The 24,086-nt window shown below is 40.7% G+C and overlaps 1 long non-coding RNA gene across 2 annotated transcripts in view; it reads left to right on the top strand.

The window, feature by feature from the left end:
- LOC144614064 (uncharacterized) overlaps window positions 1–2,060 on the top strand; it is a 40,881-nt gene extending 38,821 nt beyond the window's left edge. For both annotated transcript variants that reach the window (XR_013551596.2, XR_013551595.2), the window contains one exon: window positions 1,872–2,060. This is a non-coding gene — a long non-coding RNA (uncharacterized LOC144614064). The remainder of the gene's footprint in view (window positions 1–1,871) is intronic.
- Window positions 2,061–24,086: the final 22,026 nt, after the last annotated feature.

Here is a 24,086-nt window from a genome sequence, read left to right on the forward strand (position 1 = left end):
CTCAAGTGCCTAAAGCTTGGAGAAGTGCTCAGAAGTCTGTGTTCAGAGGAACTGATTCCTTTACACTGTGCTTCTCCCCACAACTCTAACATTTCAGTTTCCTGCATGTCAACTTTACTGTGTATCACGGGCCAGGCCGGTATGATTAATCAGCACCTGTTTCTTAGGCCTGGTGTTTCACCCACTGCACTATGGTGCTGAGACAGATAGGAAGTGTGAAGAAGATGTCTTGTGTCTTTCTGCTGGTTACATGGAGGGGGCTCTTGTGGTTCTACATGTTTTCCCTGGTGTCCCCAATCCAGGAATATCCCAACCCTACCTAGTTACCCTGCAGAAAAGAGGCTAGGCTAGTGTGTTCCCTCACCTCTGACTTCTCACAAGATTTCACCTTAGATCTCTCAATGTTTGCCCCCTAGAGCACATGATATTTTCCAACAGGGAAGAGATAGCTGTGTTTGGGTGACAGGACAAATAGAAATGGCTCTGAAGTGTCCAAACAGAAATTCATTAGCATTAATTACATACCTTCTATGTTTCCCAGCCTTTGAGTGTTCATGCAATTCTTTCATTTGAGGCATAATCTTTTCAACTCTTAACCACTTCACAGTAAACAACTCTCACCCCTACAACCAATATAATTTATGCTATTGAGGGATTCATACAGGAAAGGGGTGTATGTCTCACATTGTCCATGTATAGTCTGACATACTTCTCACATGTCACATAGTTTTCACATGACAGAGAGTGTTAGAGATTGAGAAAGGGAAAAAGCAACTCAAAAAAATTTTTTTTTGGTGACTACTGAACAGAATCCAGTCCTTGGCATATGGTGGGTGTTCAACAAATATTTATTGACTGGATGAAAGAATTTTGCCAATGTCTCTGTTAGAAAATATGTACCATCAGAGTCAGTTATAAAGCCATCTCTTCATTTATTTATTATTTTATTCATTGATTTAAAAACTAGCTGTAAAGCTCCTACTTCTTTGTGCCAGCAACTGGCAATGTAAAGATGAACAATACAGTCTCTGCCGTTGAGAAAGCCAAGGAATAATCAACATGGACTGTTACTGAACACATGCTCAGTAACACATGTGTTTAGAACACATGTTCTAAATAAATAAATAAATAAATAAATAAGCCTGGGGAAGAGTAACCAGTCTTAAAGCTGTCTTATGCTGGACTGTGTTTAATTCTTGGGCAGTTTTCCCCTAGGGGAGGTGCCATGCTTAAGAATTGTAGTTTGGTGGGAATGCAAGCTGGTAAAGCCACTCTGGAAAACAGTATGGAGGTTCCTCAAAAAACTAAAAATAGAACTACCTTACGACCCAGCAATTGCACTACTAGGCATTTATCCACGGGATACAGGTGTGCTGATTTGAAGGGACACATGCACCCCTGTGTTTATAGCAGCACTATCAACAATAGCCAAAGTATGGAAAGAGCCCAAATGTCCACTGATGGATGAATGGATAAAGAAGATGTGGTATATATATACAATGGAGTATTACTTGGCAATCAAAAAAAAAAATCAGTGTCTCCCTTTCACTCTGTCCCTCCCCTGCTCTCTCTCTCTCTCTTTCAAGTAAGTAAACATTAAAAAAGAATAATTATAATGAGGTAATCTGTTTAAGCTTATTTAGTTCAGTAATTTCCAAACCTGTTAGTCGAATAGCATACTCTAAAAAAACGAAACTCCTGAAATTTAGACTTGAAAGCAAAATGTTGGGCAGAGAGAGATGGTTGGGTCCAGAGTCTCTGACTCTCCTCTGGGTTTTTCCCTCTCGTTAGGATCCTCTCAGCTTACTTTCTGCTGTTGACTCCAGGGCTGTTCTGATGCTTCATTAAAACCTTTTATTTTCTCCTAGCAGAGCTTATACTGGCTGAAAGATCTCAAAGACTTTAATGAACACCTCTAGAAAAATACAAAGAAATAAAAAACACACCAAGAGCCTGATTTCTGGAGTGCAAGCCCCTGATACTACCATATCCAGAAGCTCTCAGGCATTGTCCTCTTCAGATAGTAGCTGAGCTGGCTTATTTTGATCTCCAAAGAGCTGAACCTTACATGCATAGTAACTGGCAAAAGGAAATCTGTTCTTTTGATCAAACTCAACCCCAATCCCCAAAGTACTGGAACTGGTCCTCTATAAAGGCTCACTGCAAAATAAAAGCTGAATGCTATTTTCACAAAAGCAAAAATCTCTTTGAATTTAAGTTACAAAAAAAAAAGGTACTAATGTAGATGTTTTGTAAAATCCAAGTGGTGCAATGTGAATGTTTTAAAAACAAAGGATACTTGTATTCTAAAAATACCAAGCTGGGACCTCTCCTTCAAATGATAACTCAAGTCAACTGGATTGTTTAACATAACATTCATGAAATATTTCTTAATATTCTTAAAAATGCTATGTGGAAATTTCTTTTCAAAAAGAAATCAGGGTTGGAAAGCTTGAGAAGATGGTGGACTAGGAGAACCCTAAGCTCACCCTGTCCACATTTACTACTAGATATCACTTGCATCCATGTAAATAAAGCAAAGATCAATCCAAAGACAGGCAGAACAAACTCTACAACTAAATGTAGTGAATAAGCCACATTTGAGAGGTTAGGTAGTTCAGAAATAGTGGTCAGGAGCTGCCTGCAGGAGAGAGTGAGCTGCAGGCATGGAGAGGGGAAAGAAATGGTCCCTCACATCTGGAAGCCCACTCAGGGAAGATGAATCACCACAACATTTAACTGAAATCCAAATGGACCAAATTCTCTGAGTTTGTATAACCATCAATCAGGACATGAAACCTGGAGCTTTAAAAGTCAGCTGACTCAGCATTGGGTGAGTCAAAGGCCAGTGATAGCTGGGTCCATGCCCTTAAAGAGACAGTAGCCTGCTGAGAGACAACATAGAAGAGATAGCTTGCACAATGCCTGGGGTAAACAGGTGGAAAATGTTTATACTGATTTTGGAGCATGTTGGGAGACTTCCAGGAACAAAGGAGCAGGCAGAATCATTTCCCTCCCTGCCCCACATCTTAAATACAAGGCCATCTGCCGGGGGTGCCACTACACAAACACTGGTTACCTAAGCTGCTAGCAGTGCACCATGCCAATGCATTCTTCTGAGGACTTGTCCACTCCACGTCTGCTGGCCTTGGCCCTGGGCTCAGCACAAATTTTGGTAATACCACACAAACATGCCCTGCCTAGCCACCAGGTACGCAGGCCTCCCACCGCTGGAGCCACCACCTTCACCCCCACATGCTATGACCCAGCAGCCACCATGCTTCAGGAGATCCAGCCTAGGACTAGCAGTGCAGCCCAAATTTTGCTAACACTGCTATTTTGCCCCTGGGCCCTCCTGTGGTCACACCCCTTCAGAGACCACCTTCTGGGCCCCACTAACACCACAGAGAATGAGCACAGCCCACAATAGGTAGAGACTCAGTGAAGATATCTGGAGTGAAAGAATAAGACTCAGACATAATAACAGGATGCAAATAATAGAAATGGGAGACTCTCCTGAAGTCCCAGTTTCTGGTGAACAGGGGACTGCACTGCAGGGCAATATAAGACCTCTTCTTCATAAAGCCACTACTTTCAACAGCAGAAGATGTAACTGATTTTCCTAACACAGAGAAACACACACACACACACACACACACACACACACACACAAGTAGACAAAATGAGGAGACAGATGTACATGTCCCAAATGAATGAAAAGGACAGAATCACAAGAGATTTAAGTGAAACAGAAATAAGTAGTATGCCTGATACAGAATTTAAAATAATGATCATAAAGACACTCACTGGACTTCAGAAAAGGGTAGAGGACATCAGTGAGACCCTTGACAAAGAGATAAAAGATAACAGATGAGAGTGATGAATTCAATAAGTGAAATTAAAAGTACAATAGATGGAATAAATAATAGGCTACAGGAAACATGGGAATTTTTCAGTGACCTGGAGAATAGATTAATGGAAAGCAATCAGACTGAACAGGGGAGAGACAAAAAATAACACTATATAATGGGAATAGACTTAGAGAACTCAGTAATTCCATTAAGTATAATAACATATGCATTCTATGGATCCCAGAAGGAAAAGAGAGAAAGAAGGGGGTAGAAGTGTATTTGAATAAATAATAGCTGAAAACTTCCTAAACCTGGAGAGAAACAGATTCAGGAGGCACAAAAAATGACCCCAAAATGTAACCCAAGTAGGTCCACACCAAGACACAGTAATTGAAACAGCAAAAAATAAATAAAAATAAAAAATAAATAAAATAATAAATAAAATAGGAAAAAATAGTGATAATTTTAAATGTTGCAAGAGACACAATTACATAAAAAGAAACCCCCATAAGGCCATTAGCAGGTTTTTCAGCAGAAATTTTGCAAGCCAGAAGGGAATGGCATGATATAGTCAAAGTGATGAAAGGAAAGTCTGCAGCCAAGAATACCCTGTCCAGCAAGGCTATCATTCAGAACCCAGATAAACAGGAGTTAAAAGAATTCATGATTATTACACCAGCTCTACAAGAAATTTAAAGGGGGACCCTGACTAGAAAACAAAAACCACAATTAAGTGTAAGAAAAATAGGAATCACAAAAGCCAAAAGAAAAAAGAAAAATTAAGTATACCTGTAACAATCAATCAAGAGAAGTACAACATAAAAGGATGTAAAATATCCAGTCAGAATGGCTAAAACTAACAACACAGAAACAACAGGTGTTGGTGAGGATGTGGAGAAAGGAAAACCCTCTTGCACTGTTGGTGGGAATGCAAACTAGTGTAGCCACCCTGGAAAACAGTATGGAGGTTCTTCAAAAAGTTAAAAATAGAACTGTTCTATGATCCAGCAATTGCACTACTAGGTATTTACCCAAAGTATACAAAGTACAGATTCAAAGGGTAATGTACCCCAATATTTATAGCAGCATAATCAACAACAAGCAAATGATGGAGAGAGTACAAATGTCCATTAACTGATTAGTAAAGATGTGGTACACATACAATGGAATATTACTCAGCCATCAAAAAGAATGGAATCATTCTATTTGCAATGATGTGGATGGAGCTAGAGTGTACTGTACTAAGCAAAATAAGTCAGTCAGAGAAAGACAAATACCATATGATGTCACTCCTATGTGGAATTTAAGAAACAAAACGGATGAACATAGAAGAAGAGAAGGAAAAATAAGATAAAAATAAAGGGAGGCAAACCATAAGAGACTCTTAAATACAGAAAACAAACTGAGGGTTTCTGGAAGGGTGTTGGGTGGTGGAATGGGCTAAATGGGTGATGGGCATTAAAGAGGGCATTGTTGGGATGAACACTGTGTGTTTGTTATATGTAAGTGATGAATCACTAAATTCTGCTCTTGAAAACTATACTACATGGTATGCTAACTAACTTAAATTTAAAGAAATTTAAAAAGAAGATGTAGTATAAATATACAATGGAATACTACTCAGCCATTAAAAGAATGAAATCCTGCCATTTGCAATGATGTGGACAGAGATAGAATGTATTACGCTAAGTGAGATAAGTCAACCAGAGGAAGACAAATGGCATGTGCAGAGAAAGGGGAAACTTCTTACAGTGCTGGTAAGAATAAAAACTGGTAGAGCCACTCTGGAAAAGAGTATGAAAGTTCTTCAAAAATATAAAAATAGAGTTACCCTATGACCTTTAATTGCATTATGAGGTTTTTATCCAAGGTATACAAAAACCACTGATTCAAAGGGGGACATGCACCCCAATGTTTATAGCAGTGCTATGAACAAGAGCCAAATTATGGAAAGAGCCCAAATTTCCATTGACTGATGAATGGATAAAGAATATGTGGTGTATGTACACACACAATGGAATATTACTCAGCCATCAAAAAGTTGAAATCTTGCCATTTGCAACAGCGTGGGTGGAACCAGAATGTATTATACTAAGCAAAATAAGTCAGTGTAAAGAAAGACAAATACCATATGATTTAACTCATATGTAGAATTTAAGAAGCAAAACAGATGAACATAGGGGAGGCAGGGAAGAGAAGGAAACAAACTATGAGAGACTCGTAAAGACAAACTGAAGGTTGATGGAGGGAGGTGGGTGGGAGATGGGCTATATGGGTGATAGGTTTTAAGAAGGGCACTTGTGATGAGCACTGGGTGTTGTATGTAAGTGATGAATCACTGAATTCTATTCCTGAAACCAATATTGCATTGTATGTTAACTAACTAGAATTTAAATTAAAAAATGGAAAAAAGGATGCAAAATATGATACCAAATATCTGAAACATGGAAGGGAGAGAAGTAAAGAATGAGTTCAAAATTAAGTGACCATCAGATCACTACAGACTGACATATGCAGAATATGTTATATATAAACCGAATGATAACTACAAATAAAAAATGATAATAGATATGCAAAAAATAGGGGATAAGTAATCAAAGTATATCACCAAAGAAAACCAGCAAATCATGAGAACATAAAGGATTAGAGAAAAACTACAAAAAGAACCACAAAATATGTAACAAAATGGCAACGAATTATGTCTATCAATTGAATGTAAATGGACTAAGTGTTCGAATCAAAAGACAAGGGGTGGGAAGGAGTTAAGATGGCAGAGAAGTAGGGGGACCCTAGGCTTTCCTAGTCCCTCAAACACAGCTGTGTTGAGGTCAAATAACTTGGTACACTCTGGAAATTGATCTGAGAACTGGCAGAAGGATCTCCACGGTTGGAGGGACACAGTATGGCAGGTGCAGGGTGAATGGAAGTTAATTGTGGGTGAGAAAATCAGTGGTGCCATGGAGGGGAGGGAACCCTTTCCATGGAGAGACAAAAGAGAAAGAAAGAGAGATGGGTTAAGAGAGTGAGGCATGGATTTACAGAAGAAGAAAACCTCTCTGGACCACAGACTGAGGAATAAGAAGTACTGAGTGTTACAGGGTTTTGTTGTTGTTTCTTTGTTTCTTTGTTTGTTTGCAAACACTGTTTGGAACTTAAACTCTGAGGTGTTGAAAGTGCTTGACTTTAGAGCAGAGCTGTGGCATGCACTCCTGGGGAGGAGGGAGCTGGCCCTGGAGTGCAAAACAGGGTGTGGAGATCTCATTGGGAGGAAACATTCCCCTTACTGAAGTACTTTTGGAGGAGGGTTTATTGTCTCCCCAAGGACAAAAGTTCCACCAGACACCAGCAAAAGGCCTTTCATCAGCAGGCGATAGAGGCACACCCAGAGGGAATATAACTTTTGCTGCTTTTGCTGCACAGGTGTAGAACTGTTTTTCAGGGACAAAGGACTTCAGACACAGCGTGGAGAGGCTCTACTCTGGAGGACGAGGATGGGCCAGCACCATGCCAGGTCCTTTAAGACTTCAAGTTTTATTTATTTATTTATTTTTTTAATGATTATTTATTTTTGAGACAGAGACAGAGCATGAACGGGGGAGGGGCAGAGAGAGAGAGGGAGACACAGAATCGGAAGCAGGCTCCAGGCTCCGAGCCATCAGCCCAGAGCCCGACGCGGGGCTCGAACTCATGGACCGTGAGATCATGACCTGAGCTGAAGTCAGACGCTTAACCGACTGAGCCACCCAAGGCGCCCCTAAGACTTCAAGTTTTAAATCCAAGTTTTAAAACTGCCTTGCTATTCTGTGAGGGCTGCCTGAATAGTGGGAGATGAGATATTGGGGTGTCAACATTTCCCCCCCAACACCAACATGATGGGACTTCAGAGAGAAACACAGAGACGCTCAGTGGAGATGGGGCCCACTTATACCAGTTACCACTCCCTGCTTATTTACATTGGCAAGACAGATCCTGAGCCAACACAGTGAGCCTCTCCTTGAGAAGATCAGCACAGCTAGCACCCCACATGCACAAAGTGTACTGAAAATTGAATGTTTAAAATTATACCTGTGAGATGAGTTAAGATGGCAGAAAAGTAGGGGGACCAGGATTTTCCTTGTCCCTCAAACACAGCTATATTAAGGTAAGATCACTTGGAGCACCCAGGAAACCAATCTGTGAGTAACATTCGTTATGAGTGCATATGGAATATTCTCCAGAGTAGATCACATACTGAGTCACAGGTACAAAGAGATGGAGATCATACTGTGGATATTTTCAGATCACAACACTATGAAACTTGAAAACAACCAAAAGAACAAATTTGGAAAGCCCTCCAATACATGGAGGTTAAAGAACACCCTACAAAAGAATGAATGGATTGGGACATCTAGGTGACTCAGTTGGTTGAGCGTTCAGCTTTGGTTCAGGTCACGATCTCACAGTTCATGAATTCGAGCCCTGTGTCAGTCTCTGTGCTGACAGCTCAGAACCTGGAGCCTGCTTCAGATTCTGTGTCTGGCTCTCTCTTTGCTCCCTGCCTCTCCCCCCATCCCCTAACTTGCTCATGAGCTATCTCTCTCTCTCTGTCAAAAATAAATAAACATTTTTTTTTTTACACATAAGAGGAGATTTATTATAGGAATTGACTCATGTGGTTATGGAGGCCAGGAAGTCCTTGAGCTTTTTCACATATATGTTGACATTCATGTTAGTGGGCAACCTGGGTTGCCAGTCTTTTTTTTTTTTAATATATGAAATTTATTGTCAAATTGGTTTCCATACAACACCCAGTGCTCATCCCAAAATGTGCCCTCTTCAATGCCCATCACCTAACCTACCCTCCCTCCCACCCCCCATCAACCCTCAGTTTGTTCTCAGTTTTTAAGAGTCTCTTATGCTTTGGCTTTCTCCCACTCTAACCTCTTTTTTTTTTCTTCCCCTCCCCCATGGGTTTCTGTTAAGTGTCTCAGGATCCACATAAGAGTGAAAACATATGGTATCTGTCTTTCTATGTATGGCTTATTTCACTTGACATAACACTCTCCAGTTCCATCCACGTTGCTACAAAGGGCCATATTTCATTCTTTCTCATTGCCACGTAGTACTCCATTGTGTATATAAACCACAATTTCTTTATCCATTCTTCAGTTGATAGACATTTAGGCTTTATCCACAATTTGGCTATTGTTGAGAGTGCCGTTTAAACATTGGGGTACAAGTGCCCCTATGCATCCGTACTCCTGTATCCCTTGGGTAAATTCCTAGCAGTGCTATTGCTGGGTCATAGGGTAGGTCTATTTTTAATTTTTTGAGGAACCTCCACACTGTTTTCCAGAGCGGCTGCACCAGTTTGCATTCCCACCAACAGTGCAAGAGGGTTCCCGTTTCTCCACACTCTCTCCAGCATCTATAGGCTCCTGATTTGTTCATTTTGGCCACTCTGACTGGCGTGAGGTGATATCTGAGTGTGGTTTTGATTTGTATCTCCCTGATGAGAAGCGATGTTGAGCATCTTTTTATGTGCCTCTTGGCCATCTGGATGTCTTCTTTAGACAAGTGTCTATTCATGTTTTCTGCCCATTTCTTCACTGGGTTATTTGTTTTTTTGGTGTGGAGTTTGGTGAGCTCTTTATAGATTTTGGATACTAGCCCTTTGTCCGATATGTCATTTGCAAATATCTTTTCCCATTCCGTTGGTTGCCTTTTAGTTTTGTTGATTGTGTCCTTTGCAGTGCAGAAGCTTTTTATCTTCATGAGGTCCCAATAGTTCATTTTTGCTTTTAATTCCCTTGCCTTTGGCGATGTGTCAAGTAAGAAATTGCTGCGGCTGAGGTCAGAGAGGTCTTTTCCTGCTTTCTCCTCTAGGGTTTTTATGGTTTCCTGTTTCACATTCAGGTCCTTTATCCATTTTGAGTTTATTTTTGTGAATGGTGTAAGAAAGTGGTCTAGTTTGATCCTTCTGCATGTTGCTTTCCACTTCTCCCAGCACCATTTGTTAAAGAGACTGTCTGTTTTCCATTGGATATTCTTTCCTGCTGTGTCAAAGATTAGTTGGCCATACTTTTGTGGGTCTAGTTCTGGGGTTTCTATTCTATTCCATTGCTCTATGTGTCTGTTTTTGTGCCAATACCATGCTGTCTTGAAGATTACAGCTTTGTAGTAGAGGCTAAAGTCAGGGATTGTGATGCCTCCTGCTTTGGTCTTCTTCAAAATTTCTTTGGCTATTCGGGGCCTTTTGTGGTTCCATATGAATTTTAGGATTGCTTGTTCTAGCTTCAAGAAGAATGCTGGTGCAATTTTGATTGGGATTGCATTGAACGTGTAGATAGCTTTGGGTAGTATTGGCATTTTGACAATATTTATTCTTCCAATCCATGAGCAGGGAATGTCTTTCCATTTCTTTATATCTTCTTCAATTTCCTTCATAAGCTTTCTATAGTTTTCAGCATACAGATCTTTTACATCTTTGGTTAGATTTATCCCTAGGTATTTTATGCTTCTTAGTGCAATTGTGAATGGGATCAGTTTCTCTATTTGTCTTTCTGTTGCTTCATTATTAGTGTATAAGAATGCAACTGATTTCTGTACATTGATTTTGTATCCTGCGACTTTGATGAATTCATGTATCAGTTCTAGCAGACTTTTGGTGGAGTCTATCGGATTTTCCATGTATAATATCATGTCATCTGCAAAAAGCGAAAGCTTGACTTCATCTTTGCCAATTTTGATGCCTTTGATTTCCTTTTGTTGTTTGATTGCTGATGCTAGCAATTCCAACACTATGTTAAGCAACAGTGGTGAGAGTGGGCATCCCTGTCGTGTTCCTGATCTCAGGGGGAAAGCTCTCAGTTTTTCCCCATTGAGGATGATATTAGCTGTGGGCTTTTCATAAATGGCTTTTATGATGTTTAAGTATGTTCCTTCTATCCCGACTTTCTCAAGGGTTTTTATTAAGAAAGGGTGCTGGATTTTGTCAGATGCTTTTTCTGCATCGGTTGACAGGACCATATGGTTCTTCTCTTTTCTTTTATTAATGTGATGTATCACGTTGATTGATTTGCGAATGTTGAACCAGCCCTGCATCCCAGGAATGAATCCCACTTGATCATGGTGAATAATTCTTTTTATAAGCTGTTGAATTCGATTTGCTAATATCTTATTGAGAATTTTTGCATCCATATTCATCAGGGATGTTGGCCTGTAGTTCTCTTTTTTTACTGGGTCTCTGTCTGGTTTAGGAATCAAAGTAATACTGGCTTCATAGAATGAGTCTGGAAGTTTTCCTTCCCTTTCTATTTTTTGGAATAGCTTGAGAAGGATAGGTATTATCTCTGCTTTAAATGTCTGGTAGAACTCCCCAGGGAAGCCATCTGGTCCTGGACTCTTATTTGTTGGGAGATTTTTGACTCTTATTTTTTGGGAGATTTGTTGGGATATTTCTGAGGGATTGGTTGCAATAATTCCATTTTCATTCATGATTTTATCTGTTTGGGTCATCTCTCTGTTCTTTTTGAGAAGCCTGGCTAGAGGTTTATCAATTTTGTTTATTTTTTCAAAAAAACCAACTCTTGGTTTCGTTGATCTGCTCTACAGTTTTTTTAGATTCTATGTTGTTCATTTCTGCTCTGATCTTTATTATTTCTCTTCTTCTGCTGGGTTTGGAGTGTCTTTGCTGTTCTGCTTCTATTTCCTTTAGGTGTGCTGTTAGATTTTGTATTTGGGATTTTTCTTGTTTCTTTAGATGGGCCTGGATTGCAATGTATTTTCCTCTCAGGAGTGCCTTCGCTGCATCCCAAAGCATTTGGATTGTTGTGTTTTCATTTTTGTTTGTTTCCATATATTTTTTAATTTCTTCTCTAATTGCCTGGTTGACCCATTCATTCTTTAGTAGGGTGTTCTTTAACCTGCATGCTTTTGGAGGTTTTCCAGACTTTTTCCTGTGGTTGATTTCAAGCTTCATTGCATTGTGGTCTGAAAGTATGCATGGTATGATCTCCATTCTTGTATAGTTATGAAGGGCTGTTTTGTGACCCAGTATGTGATCTATCTTGGAGAATGTTCCATGTGCACTCGAGAAGAAAGTATATTCCTTTGCTTTGGGATGCAGAGTTCTAAATATATCTGTCAAGTCCATCTGATCCAGTGTAACATTCAGGGCTCTTGTTTCTTTATTGACCATGTGTCTAGATGATCTATCCATTGTTCTAAGTGGGGTATTAAAGTCCCCTGCAATTACCACATTCTTTTCAATAAGGTTGCTTATGTTTGTGAGTAATTATTTTCTATATTTTGGCACTCCTGTAATCGGTGCATAGACATTTATAATTGTTAGTTCTTCTTGAAAGATAGACCCTGTAATTATTATATAATGCCCTTCTTTATCTCTTGTTACAGCCTCTAATTTAAAGTCTAGTTTGTCTGATATGAATATGGCTACTCCAGCTTTCTTTTGACTTCCAGTAGCATGATAAATAGTTCTCCATCCCCTCACTTTCAACCTGAAAGTGTCCTCAGGTCTACAATGAGTCTCTTGTAGACAGCAAATAGATGGGCCTTGTTTTTTTTTTATCCATTCTGATAACCTATTTCTTTTGGTTGGAGAATTTAGTCCATTTACGTTCAGTGTTATTATAGAAAGATATGGGTTTAGAGTCATTGTGATGTCTGTAGGTTTCGTGCTTGTAGCCATGTCTCTGGTATTTTGTCTCACAGGATCCCCTTTAGGATCTCTTGTAGGGCTCGTTTAGTGGTGATGAATTCCTTCAGTTTTTGTTTGTTTTTGGAAGACCTTTATCTCTCCTTCTATTCTAAATGACAGATTTGCTGGATAGAGGATTCTCAGCTGCATATTTTTTCTGTTCATCACATGGAAGATTTCCTGCCATTTCTTTCTGACCTGCCAAGTTTCAGTAGAGAGATCCGTCACGAGTCTTATAGGTCTCCCTTTATATGTTAGAGCACGTTTATCCCTAGCTGCTTTCAGAATTTTCTCTTTATCCTTGCATTTTTCCAGTTTCACTATGATATGTCGTGCAGAAGATCGATTCAAGTTACGTCTGAAGGGAGTTCTCTGTGCCTCTTGGATTTCAATGCCTTTTTCGTTCCTCAGATCAGGGAAGTTCTCAGCTATGATTTCTTCAAGTACACCTTCAGCACCTTTCCATCTCTCTTCCTCCTCTGGAATACGAATTACACGTAGATTATTTCTCTTTAGTGTATCACTTAGTTCTCTAATTTTGCCCTCATACTCCTGGATTTTTTTTATCTCTCTTCTTCTCAGCTTCTTCTTTTTCCATAATTTTATCTTCTAGTTCGCCTATTCTCTCCTCTGCCTCTTCAATCCGAGCTGTGGTTGTCTCCATTTTATTTTGCAGCTCATTAATAGCATTTTTTAGCTCCTCCTGGCTGTTCCTTAGTCCCTTGATCTCTGTAGCAATAGATTCTCTGCTGTCCTTTATACTGTTTTCAAGCCCAGCAATTAATTTTATGACTATTATTCTAAATTCACTTTATGTTATATTTTTTAAATCGTTTTTGATCAGTTCGTTAGCTGTCATTATTTCCTGGAGGTTTTTTTGAGGGGAATTCTTCTGTTTCGTCATTTTAGATAGTCCCTGGAGTTGTGTGGAACTGCAGGGCACTTCCCTTGTGCTGTCTTGAATAACTTGCTTTGGTAAGTGGGGCTGCAGTCAGACTTGTGTACCTTCTCTTCCCCTCTCCTAGGGGCGGGATTCACTGTGGGGTGGCGTGGCCCATCTGGGCTACTTGCATACTGCCAGGGCTTGTGGTGCTGGGGATTTGGTGTATTAGCTGGGGTGGATTGGCAAGGTGCATGGGGGGGAGGGGCAGGCTGAGCTTGCTTTTGCTTTGGAGATCCCTTCAGGAGGGGCCCTGTGGCACCCGGAGGGAGTCAGACCCGCGGGAAGGATGGATCCACAGGAGCACAGCATTGGGTGTTTGCATGGTGCAAGCAAGTTCCCTGACAGGAACTGGTTCCCTTTGGGATTTTGGCTGGGAGATGGGTGAGGGAGATGGCGCTGGCGAGCACCTTTGTTCCCTGCCAAGCTGTGCTATGTTGTCCGGGGCTCAACAACTCCCCCCCCGCTCCCTGTTGTCCTGCAGCACTCCCGTTCTCCGAGATCTGGTAACTTATAACCTTCCAGATGTTAAGTCCCGCTTGCTGTCAGAACATACTCTGTCTGGCCCCTCTGTTTTTGCAAGCCAGACTCGGAGGCTCTGCTTTGCCAGCGGGCTGCCCCTCTGTCCTGGCTCCCTCCCGCCAGTCCGTGTAGCACGCACCACCTCTCCGCCCTTCCTACCCTCTTCTGTGGACCTCTTGTCTATGCTTGGCTCTGGAGAATCCATTCTACTAGTCTTCTGGCCATTTTCTGGGTTATTTAGGCAGGTGTGGGTGGAATCTAAGTGATCTGCAGGACACTGTGAGCCCAGCGTACTCCTATGCTGCCATCTTCCCAGAAGCCTCAAGATTTTTTTAATTAAAAAAATAGAATGAATGAGTTAACCAAGAAATTAAAGAAGAAATTTTTTAAAAATACATGAAAGCTGATGAAAATGAAAGTAAAATAATCCAAACCCTTTGGGATGCAGCAAAGGCAGTCCTAAGAGGAAAGTATATTGCAATCCAGGCCTATCCCAAGAAGAAAGAAAGGTCTCAAGTACACAGTCTAAACTTACACCTAAAAAACTAGCAATGGAACATCCAATAAAGCCCAAATCCAGCAGAAGAAGGAAATAATAAATGTGAGAGCAGATATAAACAATATAGAAACAAACAAAAAAACAGGACAGATCAATGAAACCAAGAGCTGTTTCTTTGAGAGAATAATCAAAATTGATAAATCCCTAGCCAGACTTATCAAAAAGAAAATAGAAAGGGCCCATATAGATAAAATCACAAATGAGAGAGGGGAGATTACAACCAACACCACAGAAATACAAACAACTATAAGAGAGTATTATGAACAGTTATATGCCATAAACTGGGCAATCTGGAAGAAACGGACAAATTCCTAGAAACTCACACACTACAAAAAATGAATCAGGAAGAAATAGGAAAATTTGAGCAGGCCCATAACAAGCAAAGAAATGGAATCAGTTATCAAAAATATCTCAACAAACAAGAGTCCTGGACCAGATTGCTTCCCAGGGGAATTCTACTAGACATTTAAAAAAGAGTTAATACCTATTCCTCTCAAACCATGCCAAAAAATAGAAATGGAAGGAAAGCTGCCAAGCTTATTCTATGAAGCCAGCACTATCTGATTTCAAATACAAAGACCCCACTAAAAGGAGAATTACAGGCCAATATCCCTGATAAACCTGGATGCAAAAATTCTCAACAAGATTCTAGCAAACCGAATTCAAAAGTACATTGAAAGAATTACTCACCATGATCTATTGGGGTTTACTTCTGGGCTACAGGGGTGGTTCAATATTCACGAATCAATCAACATGATACATCAGATTAATGAAAGAAAGGATAAGAAACATATGATCCTCTCAATAGATACAGAAAAACATTTGACAAAATATAGCATCCTTTCTTGATAAAAATCATCAAGAAAGAAGGGTAGGAAGGAACATACCTCAATATCATAAAGGCCATATATGGAAGGCCCACAGCTACTATCATCCTCAGTAAGAAAAAACTGACAGCTTTGCCTCTAAGGTCAGGAACGCGACAGGGATGTCTGCTCTCACCATTCTCACCACTGTTCCACATAGTACTGGAAATCCTAGTGTCAGCAATAAGACAAGAAAACTAAATAAAAGACATACAAATTGGGAGGAGTTAAGATGGCAGAGCAGCATGAAGACCCTGAGCTTGTTTCACCCCTGAAAGGCAACTAAATCAGCACCAAACCATTTTGAACACCTAGAATATTGTTGTGAGGATTAATGCAACAATCTGCATAACTTGAGCCACACAACTCAGCAGGTACATGGTGCAGAAAGTTGAACTGAGGGAGAAAAAACAGCAGAGGGTAAGGAGCCATTTTTTTAATTTTTTAAAATGTTTATTTTTGAGACACACACACACACACACACACACCTACACACACACAGTGCAAATGGAGGGGCAGGAGAGAGGGAGACACAGAATCCGAAGCAGGCTCCAGGCTCCGAGCTGTCAGTGCAGAGCCTGATGCAGGATTTGAACTCATCAAACTTGAGATCATGACCTGAGCTGAAGTCAGATGCTTAACCCAGCCACCCAGGTGCCCCATAAGGAGCCATTTTTGCAGAGAAAGGAAAGAAAGAGAAAGAGAAGGGGGAAAGTATGGCACATAGGTATCATTCAAGAAAAGCACTTCCCTGAAAGTAGCAGGAGAGAAAGAGAAAGAGTGAAAACACTCACAGGGACTGAACAAGAAATCTGTTCCACAAAACCATTGAAGGGGAGAAAGGAGAGGGTTTCAATACACCAAGATTCTATCAGCGGTGGAGCACAGAGTCTGAAGTTTCAGGGCTCAGTGCCTGGAAATGCTCTGATGAGGAAGTAGAGAGAATCCCCAGGAGCAGGCAGCTTGGTCTGGGGGGGGGGGGGTCCATGTGCCACACAGGGAGAAGTGGTTACCCTGCTTGGAGTGTATTTGGTGGAGGCCATAAGGCCCCCACAGGCAAAGGTCTCAGTGGACCCAGGAGTGCAGCCATGTTTGCTGGTATTGGACAAAAATGCCAGAGTGCAGTGAAACCTGTGCTGGCTATGTGTTGTGATTTGCCATAATCTCTGAACCTCTGTCGCTGTGTGATCACATGAACATTTTCTGGGGCAAGCCAACACCTGGCCATTGCTCAGTGAGATCCTCCCCCAGAGAGTTGGCGTGGGTCCAAGCCACAGGGGTCACTGAAGTGTGGGGTTTTGAAACACAACTCTATGTGGGACAAAACTCTGGAGGGAGGTGCCCACTGGCAGGTGGACAGCTTGGACATGGACAGGGTAGAGGCAGGGAGTGAATGGAGGCCTGAGACAAGGGAGGTGTGCTTCATGGTAAGTTGGTGAGAGCGCAAAGTTCCTGTGCCAGAGACCAGGGAGCTGGGTGAGGCCATTTCCACCTCTTCCATGCACGCACACATGTGTGCGTGCATGTGTGTGCACGTGCACATGTGTGCATGCACGTGTGTGCATGTGCACATGTGTGCATGCACAGTGATACCCCCCAGAAAGCAAAGTACTGCCACATAATAGAGAACAGAGCTGTTACACCACAGCCCACCCAACTGTGCCCTCCAACACATCCCCAGAAGACCAGCACATCATTCCACCTGCTTAGTGTATGGACTATAGGTTGCTTCACAATTGCAGTTTTAGGGGAAACTGGATGTAACTTCATTCAGGTTTCATTCTGTTTGCTGGTTCATTTATTTGTTCATTTTCTTTGCTTCTATTTTTGTTTAAATTGTTTTTTTTTCCTTTCTCTTTCTTGGATAGAGAAAGAGAAAAAATCATTTTCATTGTTTTTATTTTATCTTTTTATTTTAAAAACTTTTTATTCTATTTCATGTGGAGTTATTTCTAGAGAATATATTGTAAGCCCTGGGAAAGTGAATGGGATAATTGGTGAAACTTCAGGGATGTTCTGATTTCAATAGCACAATAGCACTATGAGAATAGTGCCCCATGATCTCCCAGGAGATCATGTAATTGCCCAGTAGTCCTTGAAACTGCATACCTTCCCTGCATGCTTTCCTGGAAACACCAAATGTGTGTTTGGTCTATGTCTGGAGGCTCCTTATGTTTTCCTCTCATGCTTTAACATTCTTTGATGTTTATACCTGGTGAATAGGAAATAAAGACTATGTGAAGTTTGCAGCTGCTTATTTTTTGCTGGCAGAGGCAGCCCTGCACATCCGCTCAGTCTAAGTGTCAGAGAAGTTTTACTTCCGTGCATGGCTACAAGTGGTGCCCAAATAGGGGCTGACAGAATCACCTGGCTCCTGGCTGCGTGCCTCAGCTCTCAAATCCAGAAAAGGGAAAAAAGCATGTCCACTCATTCAGGTAGGAACTACCAGCACTCAGTGCCCACAACAAGGTGAACAAAATATCCTTAATCTTTCCTTTTCCAATCAGACGTGCAGAATCTTTCATCTTCTTGTCTCTTTTACTATTGTTTTCATGTTTGCCTCATGGGAATTTCATTATCTAAACAGAATAATATACATAAGGAGCAACTCCATATGCTTTTGAACTCATCAGGATGTAAAATTCCAGACAAAGATTAAACCCAACTGTGTTTTATAATTTATCAGCAATACCCATGGTACTCTGCTAAGAGGTCCGTTGAACTGGCTGATTGGGAGAGCATAAGGAGCTGCTTAAAAAATGTTCTCCACCCAGTAAAGATCTTTCATTTACACACTTGGAACTTATGCCCCATTCCCATTCATGCTTTACAAGAAAAACCTGATAAAAATAGTTGGCAGGACTTAATCCCTCTGCCTCCTAATTCACTTCCTCCATCTCGCCTTATGGCTAGGAGCCCAAAACATGTAGCCCCTGGCACATTGCCAAATATGTCTAATCCTGACTCTAATAATATGCAGGACCCTCCACTTCCTCCATCCTCCCCTCCTCTGGCTGTGCCAGAGGATCCTACATTAGTGCCCTCAACCCCCTCACTTTCTCTGGTAGATTGTTTAAGGAAGGACAAGAACAGGAAGGATTTGCCTTCCATGTTCTATGGGCTCAAGGCCAGGCACCTCTGCATGACCCTTTCCATGTGTTTAAGAAGATTCATAAAAGCATATGCAAAAATTGACTCTCAAGCACCTTTACCAAGGGAATTATAGAGGGAATAGGGGGAGGATATGAGATGACCCCTTGGGATCAACTCAACTTTTGTTAAAACAGTTCTCAATACTGCTCAGTATTCCCTCTGGTTGCAAAAATTTAAAGATGCCTTACATATTACAGCTATGGAGAATTTAAATAATGGAATGCCTATTGGAATGGACATGCTTTTGGGAGAGAGTCCCTATATGACTGTACAGGCTTAAATAAACATGGACAGCAGAATTTTTCCCCAGATCTCAGATGTGGCATCTAAAGCTTTGTCCCATATCTCTGATACTCAGACACACATTGGTTCCTTTGCCACCATCCAGCAAGGCAAAAATGAGCCCTATATGTCCTTTATTGAAAGATTACAAATTGCTATCTTAAGACAGGTTGATAATGTGGATGCTCAAAATGTTTGAACTCTTCAGTTGATGTAGGAAAATGTTAACCAAGATTTCCAGAAGATCCTTTCTCCCTTAAAGGGACTGAACCCTAATATTGCTGAAATGATTAAAGCTTATCAAAATGTGGGGACTGGATCCTATAAAGCAGTGTGATTAGCCTCAGCATTAAAACCCCCAAAATATTTTAAATATTGAAAACAAGACCCAAACCTTCTATTCAAAAATGCCCAAAATATAAAATAGGATATCATTTGGCCAATCAATACAGATCAATAGATTCCCAAGGTAACTCTATTCCGGGAAACTTGAAGACAGGTGCCAACTCCTGTGCCTCAAAACAAAACAGGAGTCAGGCATCACAAATTTGGAATATGGATGCCAAGGAATAGATCCACAAATCAACAAACAACCCTTTCAATAAAAACCTAGACTAATCTCAGATCTCCTGGCCACCACCTCTGGCAGTGTGAGACTTGATTTGGCCCTTATGTCTAATTTAACCCTTAATATCATGGGGGAAGTCAAGAAGAGGCCTACAGGCATTTTTTGCCCCCTGTATCCTGGTTACATGGGACTTCTATTAGGGAGATCTAGCACCACTTTAAAGGGGGATATTTGTTTTACCTAGAGTTATTGATTCTGACTTTACTGGAGAAATTCATATCATGCTTACTTCCTCTGTTTACACAGAGATTCCCTAAAATATCCCTATAGCACAGTTGCTTATATTACCTTATTGGGGGGCTGGCGAATGCCAATGCTAGGCATGGTCCTAAAGGTTTTAGTAGCACTAATCCTAAAGATGAAGCATTCTGGGCCATGCCCATACAACACACAAACTTTATAAATAAAAATTGCAAGCCAAACAATTAATGGTGTAATTGATATTGGGGCTGATGTTACAGTTATTAAAACACATGATTGGCCATCTGAGATCCCCCTTGTCTCCACAACCCAGACCATAACTGGGATCTAGGAACAAGGACTTCCTTTACAAAGTAAATTTCCTGTCATGTGTACTGACGTGGAGGGACACCAGGCTACCATTACCCCATTTGTCCTTGACCTCCCAATATCATTATGGGGTTGGGCCTTACCCAATTAAACCTGTCCATACAGTCAAATTTACCCTAACGGCCATTGCTGGAAAAATATCCAACTCAAACTGTCCTAGAAAACTGGAAAATGGGTCTGGGTGGAGCAATGGCCTTTAATTTCTTTTTTTTAAGCTTATTTTTGACAGGGAAAGAGAAACAGAGCATGAGTGGGGTAGGGGCAGAGAGAGGGAGACACAGAATCTGAAGTAGGCTCCAGGCTCTGAGCTGTCAGCACAAAGCCCTATGCGAGGATCAAACTCACGGACTGCAAGATCATGACCTAAGCCGAAGTCGGAGGCTCAATCAACTGAGCCACCCAGTCGCCCCACAATGGCCTTTAAAAGGGGGGAAATTAAAGCAAATTCAAATACCAGTGAAAGAACAACTTAATCTTGGACATGTTGAACTAGCTCTTTCAACACTCTAATTTTTTATATTCCAAAGAAGTCAGGGAAATGGAGACTCCTCTACGATGTAAGTGCTGTTAATACTCTTTTGATCCCAATGGGGCCATTGCAATTTGGCCTACCTAACCCAGCTTTAATCCCTCGAGGTTATAATATCATTATAATTGATTTAAAAGATTGTTTTTTCACTATTCCATTACCTCCAGATAACAAAGAAAAATTTGCTTTCTCTGTCCCTAATATTAACAATCATCAACATATACAGAGATTTCACTGGAAATTCCAGCCACAAGGCATTTTGAACAGCCCCACCATGTGTTAGTCATTCGTTACTGCAGCCTTAACAACCACCAGAACAATTTCCCCAAGTTCTCATTTTTCATTACAAAGATGATATTCTATTAGCAGTCCCCCAACAAAACATTCTTGAGACTTGTTCACATTTTTTTTTCAATCAATTACTTCTGTCGGCCTCCTCATTGCTCCTGAAAAAATTCACAGGTAGGCTCCATAGAAATATTTAGGATATAAACTTTTGCAAAGTTATGTCATCCCACAACATATTCATCTCCCTAACCCTTTGACACTTAGTTCACTGCAACAATTCTTAGGACATATCAATTGGCTCAGACCCACCTTAGAAATCCTGACACATCAGCTTACTTCATTGTTTGACTTGTTAAGAGGGGATCCTAGCCCTGCTTACCCTCAGCATGTCACACCAAAAGCTCTAGAGCAATTGCATCTCATAGCCCATCAGGCTTCCATTACCTTTATTGATCAGCAGGAATCCCTATTTCCTTTTGTTATTTTCATTTTAAACACACCCCATTCTCCCACTGGAGTTGTCAACTTTTGCCTACTAAATGTATAATCATTGAATGGTTATTTTTACCTTCCCAACTCAAATGTCAGGTAACTCCTTATTTGTCACTCCAACTACAATGAATCCATGAGAGCTGTAATTGAATCATTCAACTTACCAGGACTGACCCTATATCTATTTTTCCAGGAATTAATAAAGATGAGATTGAATACCTTTGGGCCCAAAATGAACTTTTCCAAATCACTATGGCAGATTACACAGGTAATTTTCTTTATTCTTTCCCACATGCTAAAAGAATCCAAGGCCTTCAATTTCTTCATCTTTCTGCTAAACCCCTCATTTCCAAACAATCAATTTTTGGTTGTTTGGTTGATGCTCTTACTGGTATATTATTTTATTGTGGCTCAAAAAGGGCCTTCTGAGGTGTCATTACATGGACCGAAAATGCCACCTGGAAATTTACCCTTACTGCTTCCACTACTTCTACCTAAAGGGCTGAACTAGCTGCTGCTATATTGGCTCTCAAAACATTTTTGAATCAACCAATTAATTACCAACTCTCAATATGTTGCTCAATTACTTAATGACCTTCCTTGTGCCACTCTCAATACTAACCTTGATCAACCTTTGCTCAATATGTTTCTAGAAGCCCAAGAACTTTTGCAAATGCATCATCATCTCATTTTCATATTTCATATTCAAAGTCATTCTCATTTACCTGGGCCCCTTAAATATGGAAATGACTTAGCTGGCTCTTTATTAACAGGGTCACTTTTCTCATCCACTATCATTTCTCACTCTTTTTTTCACCAAGGTGCATGCTATCCAAATATATTTCCATTCCTCTTGCTCAAGCAAAGAATGTCATTCATTCCTACCCAGAATGTCAATAATTTCCCCCTACTTACTTGCTCCATGGAATAAACCCTCAGGGCCTAACAGTCAATCAATTATGGCAAATGGATGTTACACACATATCTTTTGGTAAGTCTCAATGGGTGCATGTGTCTAGAGACATTTTTTCCGTATATATATATGGGCTCTGCCCAGAAAGAACGCATCTCACATGTTATCTCTTACTTACTGGAATACTTTACAGCAATGGGTGTACCTGAAAAGATCAAAACTGATAATGCCCCAACTTACACCTCACAACAATTACAACTCTTCTTCCAACAATGGAATATATGTCCCTTCACTGGAATTCCTTATAACCCACAAGGTCAAGCCATTGTGGAATGTGCAAATGGCACCCTAAAACTACTTTTATTGAAACAAAAGGGGGAAAATTCTACCCCTACGGCCAGATTAATGAAAGCCCTATTCACATTAAATCATTTATAATTAGAAATTCTCATTCTGCAGTGTTCATTTTCAAATGGAATAGGAACTCCCCCAAACCAAGATATGATATAGATTGCCCAATGAGGGGCAACCTGGAAGGGTCCAACACCATTGTTAACTAACCTGGGGGAGGGGTTATGCTGCTGTTTTTTCTCCTCAAGGTCCTGTATGTGTACCTTCCCAGTTAATAAAACCACATCATAAGCTGGCACGAGGGACTCAGAAATCCAATACCAGACTTCAAATTGATGGCAGTGGCCCCTCCCAATGGGATGTCAAATCAAAGAAAAGGAATATTGGGGCCCCTGGGTGGCTCGGTCGGTTGAGCCTGGGACTTCTGGCTCAGATCATGATCTCACGGTCTGTGAGTTTGAGCCCCGCGTTGGGTCTGTGCTGACAGCTCAGAGCCTGGATCCTGCTTCAGATTCTGTGTCTCCCTCTCTCTCTGACCCTTCCCTGTTCATGCTCTCTCTCTGTCTCAAAAGTAAACATTAAAAAAAAAAAACAAAGAAAAGTAATATTGGCCACTCAGCCAACTGAGATATATCCTGGGGTGATGTTAAGAAATTAACTTCACAGGCTGAAGCAGTGTTAATCAACACAGGCACGCCTGTGACCTCTGAAAATGTTTCTGTCCATCATCTCTTACTTTACTGCCCACTCAACTAAGGTAATACTCCTAATGTGTCTTCATTCTTTACCTGCTGCTTTTAGCCACCCACACTTTACTTTTCCCTATTGGACTTATCCTGTTAGCCCTCCTATGTTTGATCTAGTCTCCTGGGAAGATCTTGAAATTCCTATCTCATCTAATGATTCCTCTATTACCAAAGGACACTGGGTCTATTAACACTGATGATTCGTCTAACTATGCATCACATAGACTCTCCACAAATTGGAATTTTTCTCACTTGGGCATTCCTCTTTGTTTCTGTTATAACTCTAATACTTGCAATATTAACCTAAGCCCCTGTGTCCCTCTTCACAAACAACGAAGAGCGTACCTAAAACACCAGAAGATGAATCTCAGGTAAGTATTATTAGATATCAACATTTTGTTCTCACAGTGGGAATATAAGTAAACCTATCTGAGGGAAAATGAATACCAAAACCTCCAGTGCCAGTATGTTCCAGACTCTGGCTGGAGATGGGGTACCATGATGGCTTCTCATGGGACCTCTGCTGTTCTTGTAATTTTACTCAAATTTCCTTATTTAACAAAATAATAAATTGATCAGTAATCAAAAATCTCCCAACAAGGAAGATTCCAGGTCTGGATAGCTTTCCAGGGGAATTCTACCAAACACATAAAGAAGAGTTGACATCTATACTTTTGAAGCTGTTCCAAAAAAATTAA

The sequence above is a fragment of the Panthera onca genome, chromosome D4 (assembly GCF_046562875.1).
Source record: "Panthera onca isolate mPanOnc1 chromosome D4, mPanOnc1 haplotype 2, whole genome shotgun sequence".
Taxonomy (NCBI): Eukaryota; Metazoa; Chordata; class Mammalia; order Carnivora; family Felidae; genus Panthera; species Panthera onca.